The following is a 7,269-nucleotide window of genomic DNA, read 5'->3' on the forward strand; positions in this document are numbered from 1 at the left end:
AGGCCAAATGTTCCCTTTGAGCATTCTGGGCTGTGTGACTATTATTTGCATTTGTGTGGGGGATGGGAACAGCAGACTGGCTGGAGAGTGTGTCCTTTGACTTGCAAGCATTGGGAGGCTTCTTCCAGGCAGCTTTGAAACCCAGTCCTATAGAACGCAACTCTGTTCCTACTGATATCCTCAGGAGTCATTCAACACCCCTATTTGAAACTTACCAATGATTTCTCACTGCTCTGGGGTAAACATTATGATGCTTTGTGGCCCATATGGTGATGCTTTCTCTCTAGCTTCACTTTATCCATGCTTGTCCCTGTTCTCTGAACTATATCTCACTGATGCTCTTTAAGTATTTCTTCCTTCTACCACAGGGCCTTTGCATATGCTATGTTTACTGTCTAAACTTCATTTCACACCTAGTTCACTGAACTAACTCCTGTTTATTTTTCAGATCCCAACTCAGTTGTCTCCTCCTCAGGGATGCCTTTTCCAAGGCCAGTGTCTCCATGATATGCAGCAGATGCTGTGTATTGGGGTCCACGACACCCTTAGGAGCCATGAGAAAAAAAAAAGTGTTCAATTTCTTTAAAAATCAGAAGAACAGGGGCGCCTGGGTGGCTCAGTGGGTTAAAGTCTCTGCCTTCAGCTTGGGTCATGATCTCAGGGTCCTGGGATCGAGCCCCGCATCAAGCTCTCTGCTCAGCGGGGAGCCTGTTCCTCCCTCTCTCTCTGCCTGCTGCTCTGTCTACTTGTGATCTCTATCAAGTAAATAAATAGAAAATCTTTAAAAAAAAAAAAAAACAGAAGCACAAAGGGACTATAATAATGACCATATAATGATGATTCTAACCTGGATCTCCTCTAATGCAGTTGTAAAAGATAATTTTTGGAATGAGAAAAGGGTCCACCAAGGCATGAATAATTGGCCCCCAGCCCTTTCAACCTCCCAGCAGCACTGGCCAGGTCTCCGCATCAAATGCTTTCCTCGTGCCCTGAACTCTTCCATCAAAGCACTTGTCACAGCTGCCACTGAGTACATGTCCTCTAAAATACAAGCTCCATGATACAAGGACCACATCTGACAGGTCTCTAGCCGGCATCGTCGTATAGCACCTGGCTTGTCACGCATGCTCAGTTGCTGCAGGTAGGGCTGGGCGGAGGCAGTCTACCTGCATGGCTCAGCCACGTTCTAAGCAGGAACATCAACTCGATCTGCTGCTTTTAACCACCCAGCTGGCTTGCAGGTCTGAGGGGAGGGGACAGGATGGGAAGCAAGAAGAAAGACTCACAGTGGACATGGGGGAAGCGACAGTGCCAAACTTCTCCCCTTGGGGAGCAGCGTGGGAGGGGCGACAGAGACGGAGCGTAAACAAACATTTCCTTGTCTGGTAGGTCATTTTGTAATTATGTGCGGGTCAAGCACTTCAGACTCCCGGAAGTCAGACAATATCTGCTTCCAGAGGCCATTAATGGTCAAGGGCCCCCGGAGTGAAGTGGGACTTTCATTAGAAGGTCTTGTCCTATTCAGGCAGGAAGCATGCTAAGTGACAGTCCGGAGAGAAACAACGGAGCAGGCAGTAAGCCGGAGGAGGGGGTGCTGACCTCAGGGCTCAGAGAAGAGGAGGGGGAACAGAAACATATGAACTCGGGGAATCGGCCAAGTGTGGTCTGAAGTCCTGGGCAAGGGGCTGGGGGGCGGGGGAGGGAGACGATGGTTTTGACTCTATGATCCGGGGAGAGAAGCTGGCGGAGAGGGATGCGGAGCGGTGCCTCGCTCCACAGGACACCCCCCACGAGGGAAAACACACAGAGCCCGCGAGCGAGAGGACAACGGGAGGCCACTAAGAGGAAGCAGAGGAGGCTGTTGTCAGAAGTGGGGCTTGTCTTGCTTCCTGGCTGCCCTCCTTCAGTCTCGCTCCCAGAGATGGCGGGGGCTTTCAGTTCACCCTCACAGCGGGGTCGCAGTGCTCTGGGAGGGATGGGGTTAGAGGGTGAAGAGGGTGAGGGCGAGGCCTGGTGGAGAGCCAAAAAGAAAACCACACACACACACACACACACACCCCAACTGGTAGCAAACAGGATGGACCGGTGGCTGCGGGCCAAGATCCTCTGGGTTCACATGTGACTCGGGCCTGGTGGCACAGCGGCCCTCACTTCCCCTCACAGGAACTGGGCAGATTATGGGAAGAGGCACCGGCATTCTTAAAATTCCCCTGTCCTCACAGACCTAAAATTAACCTGTTTAGAATGCTTGATATGGATTTGGAACACAATATAAGTAAATAACATAATAACGGTCCAGAGACCCAATATCTGAACCGCAGTTTTATTAGCCTATGGTAACCCACTGCCAATGCTTTTCATAGGTCATAATTATCCGCGCTGTCCTTTGTATCCAAGGATGACACTGACTGATACTGTCCCTGTACGTGGCAAAGGTCACCAAAAGAATGGATCATATAATCTTCTTTAAACAGCATTTCGAACTGTCGCTCCCAGGCCATACAGTTCAATGGTTTTTGGTATATTCACGGGGTTGTGCAACCATCACCACAATCTAATTTTAGAACATTTTTGTCTCCCTTAGAAGCAACCCCATACCAGCAGCAGTTAAACCCAAGTTCCCTTTCCCTCCATCCCCTGGAAACCGCTAATCTTCTTTCTGTCTCTCTGGCTCTGCTGCTTCTAAATGTACTTCATGTAAACAGAACCACACAATGTGGTCTTCTGGGGCTGGCTGCTCTCACTTAGCACAATGTTTTCAAGGTCCATCCATGTCGCAGCACCGCTCAGAGCCACATCATTCACGTTGCTGGATATGCTGTTGTAGGGACATGCCGTGTTCTGCTGATCCATTCATCACGCGCGGACATTTGTTTGGGCTTCTGTGAAAAGTGTTGGTGGGAACATGAGTGTGCGCAACCAGGTAACATCCAAAATTGCGATGCGCCCATGACTTCAAATCCTGTGTATCTTTCTTGGGACTTAAGAGTATATGAAAACCTACTTTACTTTTAGTCTTATCTTTTCCGAAAAGGCAATTTTGTGTGGAGGGATCATGGTAGCCGATGGGTTGGAACAGGGGACTTCGCGAAGACACAATATTTGAAAAATTTGGAAAAATGAAACTGCTGAGTTAGGCAGTCTTTCTCATGTGATAGCTCTGCAGTGTGTGTTAATTTGCACATATGCACTCTCATGGACAGGCCACATGCAGAGGCTGCGAACCTGGGACTTAGAGGTCAAATCCATTCCCACAGGCACGCCGTGATGGGCCAGCATATTATCTTCACAATATCTTAGACAGCATTTTTAAAAAAAGATAAAAATGTTAAAGTAATAATAATAACTTTTGAAAAATCACACAAGATAAAAATCTTGATTTCTGCCTTCTCTTGAAGGTTGTAGGAGCTCCAGCCCCATGAGTAGCTGCCCTTTGAGATGGGGCTACCCTCCCCCAGTTGCAAAGACCCCACGACTCCCTCTCATCCCCCTTGTTCTGAGGCTCAGCGGTCAGTTATCGTTCATGTCTGGTGTTTTTCCAACAATAGAGAACGAGTTCTCTGTAGCCAGGGCTCCACCAAACGTGAGAAAATCTAGCCAAGCAAGTTTCAGGACAAATAGAGAAAGCATTACTTTGTGGAGAAGAAATTATTCCTGTATGATTTAAACATGCACAACCATATACCTACTATTCACAGACATGTTGTGCATCTCTCCTAAACAGTGTCTGTCTCTCCTCTCCCTACAGATGTTGGTGTTTGCAGCCCTCGTCTTACACGTGTGTTTGCGGCCTCTCTCCTCTCAGAGTGGCTCTCCGTGTTCTTTGAGGACCATCCCCATAATGTCTTTAACAGCCACCGCCTCCTGATCCCCTTCAGCACCTACTATGGGACCACTGACCAAAGACACCTTGGTATGTGACAGGCTGTCAATTCCAATGAAATCTTTGAAGATGGTAACAGGTACTTTATTAAGCACTTGCTGTGTACCTGGCTCTGTTCCAAGCTGCTAGGTACTCGGGTACTTAGGTCCTTGGGTTTTCAACTACCTCATGGAGTGACAAGCAAGGGATATAAGTTGCCCAAAGTCACCCAGTAAATGGTGGGGCCGGGGTTTGAAGTCAGGTGGTCAGATTCTGGAACCCATCCTCTCAATCACTAGCCTACACGTCACTCTAGATTGATTTGTCTTTGGTGTAAGGTCTCTTTTTTAACCTAGTGGGAGAAACTGAGGCAGGAAAGAAACCCAAATCTCACCCAGGATCAACGAAAGCCTGAGTGCCCAAGACTTTATTTCAAATGAACTTGAAGCAAATTCCCCAGTCTGTTTTATGTAGGTACCTAATGCTACCTGTCAAGAGACCTTTCCATTCCAAGCCTATCTTTATTTTTCTAAGTGTCCAAGATTCGGGGATAACAGTGAACATTTGAGGGGATACAAGAACATACTCAGAAAAAAGCGTTTAGGAAGCTTTCTTTTCTCATTACAAATGAATAAAGAAAAAAAAAAACCTTTGTCCCTTGAGGAGATCAGCTGTAATTTTTACAATTTAAATGCATTACAGGCTGGACAGAACTAAGACACAGTAATAGTAGCAAAGAGGTGGCTGATAGTTTCAGCTTTCCACCTGCAGAGCTCTTTGGGATTTGTCAAGTTCAATCACAACCACATTTCCATTTTTCTAGAAACCTCTTGAAACAGCTCATGGAAGCAAGTATCGTGACCACAGATGGGGATAGTGTGGCTCAGAAAGGTGAAGGAATGAGCCCAAGGTCCCAGAGTCCCATGTACCCAAGCAGCAGCATGGTTGGGTGGCAAATGGTTCATTCTGTACAACAGGCTGGTTAGCAAACATCCTGGGGCCCAGGAGAAGCACTGCAATATGGAGACAAGTCAGATATGCCTCTCTCCCTCTGGTGATAGAGGCTCTGTGCTAGGCTCACTTCCGTGTCTCCCGGTGCCCCAGCCTGGTGCCTCTGAGTCCTGGTAGCCCCTGGTAGCCAAGGCCCTAGGCAGCTGCAGCACTAGCCGTCCCTTTGAGAGCTCTCCAAACTAGTGCCCAGGTTCCTGCTAAGTGTCTGCCCCAGGCTCATGAAGCCCGAAGTCTAAACAGGTTCCCTTCAAATCCAAAAAATTAAGCTGGACCCCTCTATCATTCCTCACACGAAAATAAATTCTAGACGGATTAATGCTCAAGTTAAAAAATTAGAGCCATAAAAAGGATGGGGAGAAAAAAAAATTGGTCATTAAAAATATATATAATCATGGAGAGGAAAAGGCAAACACAAAACCCAAAGCCATAAAGAAAAGATTAATATATCTAACTACATAGAAATTAAAATCTCCTATATGGTGAAAAAAATTACAAATGCAAACAATAACCCTGAAAAATATTGGTAACACATTTCTTCAGTATTCAAAGAGCTTATATATCTCTATAAAAAAGACAAAGCCAAAACACAAAATGTACAAAGGACATGAAAACCAGTTCATAAAAGAAATGTAAGTGGCCAGTAAACACATGGGGAAAAAATGCGCTTCTAATGCATGTGAATTAAAATGAGCCAGTTTCTCAGCAGTCAGATTGGCAAAGATTAGACGGGTTGGTGATGCCCAGGATGGGTGAGGACTTGGGTCAGTGAGCACTTTCAAGCATTCCTGGGAAGGCCAAAGCGGCACAGCGATCTAGGAGGCCAGTCTAGTGCTATCTAGTTAAATGTTAAAGGATGCATACCTGGGGACTTCTGGTCATTCATTCTACAGAGACGTTTGCCCAAGCACTCCACAGTGTACACACAAGGAGGCTTCACCTGCAGGAGCATTTGTAGGAGGTAAGACACTACCAAGTATACGCTCCGGCTGCATAAGAGAAGAAAGTCTGTATGTGCTGATCTGGAAAGATCTCTGGTGAACGCAAACCAAACAACAAACAAAACCAAGCGATACCCAGAACGTCATCAGACTAGCCCTGACTACCAGTGGCATCTCCTCTCCTGCCTTATTCCAGATCCAGCCCAAGGTCAGGGATAACGCACTTACTGAATGAATGACCTTGGGTACGTTACTCAACCTCTTTGTGCCTCAGTTTCCTCCCCAGAGAATCGAGACTGTGACAATGCCCTGTTATAACGACCAATGGAACAATGCCCAGAAAGCATGTAGAAGAATTTATGTTACTGCACTATCTAAATACTGGGCTTTTTAAAAGTATAATCACGAAGTAAAAGAGCTAGAAGTAGAACAGAGCAGATAGCATGCTTTCATTCTTCAGGGAGAAGAGAAATAACATGCCCCAGTATCCGTCTGCACGTGCATCAATGATCTCCTCCCAAACACAAGGAAATGGTGACTTTGTAACATCACAGAGAGGCTGGGGGCAGCAGTGGGAGAGAGAAAAGCCCTTCTGAATGCTGAACCATTTTATATTTACATAAAAATCACAAAATTTCAGGAAAGCTGTGCAAGAAATGGTTACCGGTAGTTACACCTGGGAGCGAGGAGTTAGAAGACTTTGACTTTCATTCCTTTTCTCAAGCCACTTAATTTTTTTCTTACGCTCACATGCCTTTGTGAGCTTTATAGCAAAAAACAGAAAAAGGCTACGTGAGCTACAAAAGATAAGGAAAAGAAAAAGGCTCCTTCCCACCTCCCATGCGAGACTCGAGCAGCCGCCATACGGGAGGCCAGGCCAGAAGCAGGGTGGGCAGCACCTGAATGGGATAAGCAGCCGTGGTTCTGGCTACAGTCCGGCACTGGGCATTTCTCTGATCCATCTCCCATCGGTAATGGAATCAACAGCCACTTAAAAATTTCTGCTGGAGGCGCCTGGGTGGCTCAGTGGGTTAAGCCGCTGCCTTCGGCTCAGGTCATGATCTCGGGGTCCCGGGATCGAGTCCCCTGCTTCCTCCTCTCTCTCTCTGCCTGCCTCTCTGCCTACTTGTGATCTCTGCCTGTCAAATAAATAAATAAATAAATCTTAAAAAAAAAAAAAAACCTCCGCTGGTTTCCACTGCCTACAGGAAAAAAGTCCAAACTCCATAACACAGCCTGCTAAGTCCTCTGCAGTCTGTCCCCTCCCACCCCTGCAGCCTCAACCTCTATGTCGGGGTCACACCAAGCAGCGTGCCACTGGGGGAATGGGGGGGACGTGGTGTGGGGAGGAGACAGGTGGACCTGGGGGAAAATCTCATTTCGCCATTTGTTAGCCTTGACCTTGGCCAAGCAATGCAGCCTCTGAGCAAGGCTCAGAGCAAGGATGATACCACTTAG

The 7,269-nt window shown here is 47.0% G+C and overlaps 1 long non-coding RNA gene across 1 annotated transcript; it reads left to right on the forward strand.

Annotated features, from left to right (window-relative positions):
• The first annotated feature begins 995 nt into the window (after nt 1-995).
• Nucleotides 996-6,913, forward strand: LOC101688364. Its single transcript, XR_199476.3, has 3 exons — nt 996-1,385; nt 2,764-2,923; nt 3,749-6,913. It is a non-coding gene; the product is annotated as an uncharacterized LOC101688364 (long non-coding RNA).
• The last annotated feature ends 356 nt before the right edge of the window (nt 6,914-7,269 follow it).

The sequence above is a fragment of the Mustela putorius genome, unplaced genomic scaffold (genome assembly GCF_011764305.1).
Source record: "Mustela putorius furo isolate JIRA1106 unplaced genomic scaffold, ASM1176430v1.1 tig00537248_pilon_pilon_pilon, whole genome shotgun sequence".
NCBI classification, from domain to species: Eukaryota; Metazoa; Chordata; class Mammalia; order Carnivora; family Mustelidae; genus Mustela; species Mustela putorius.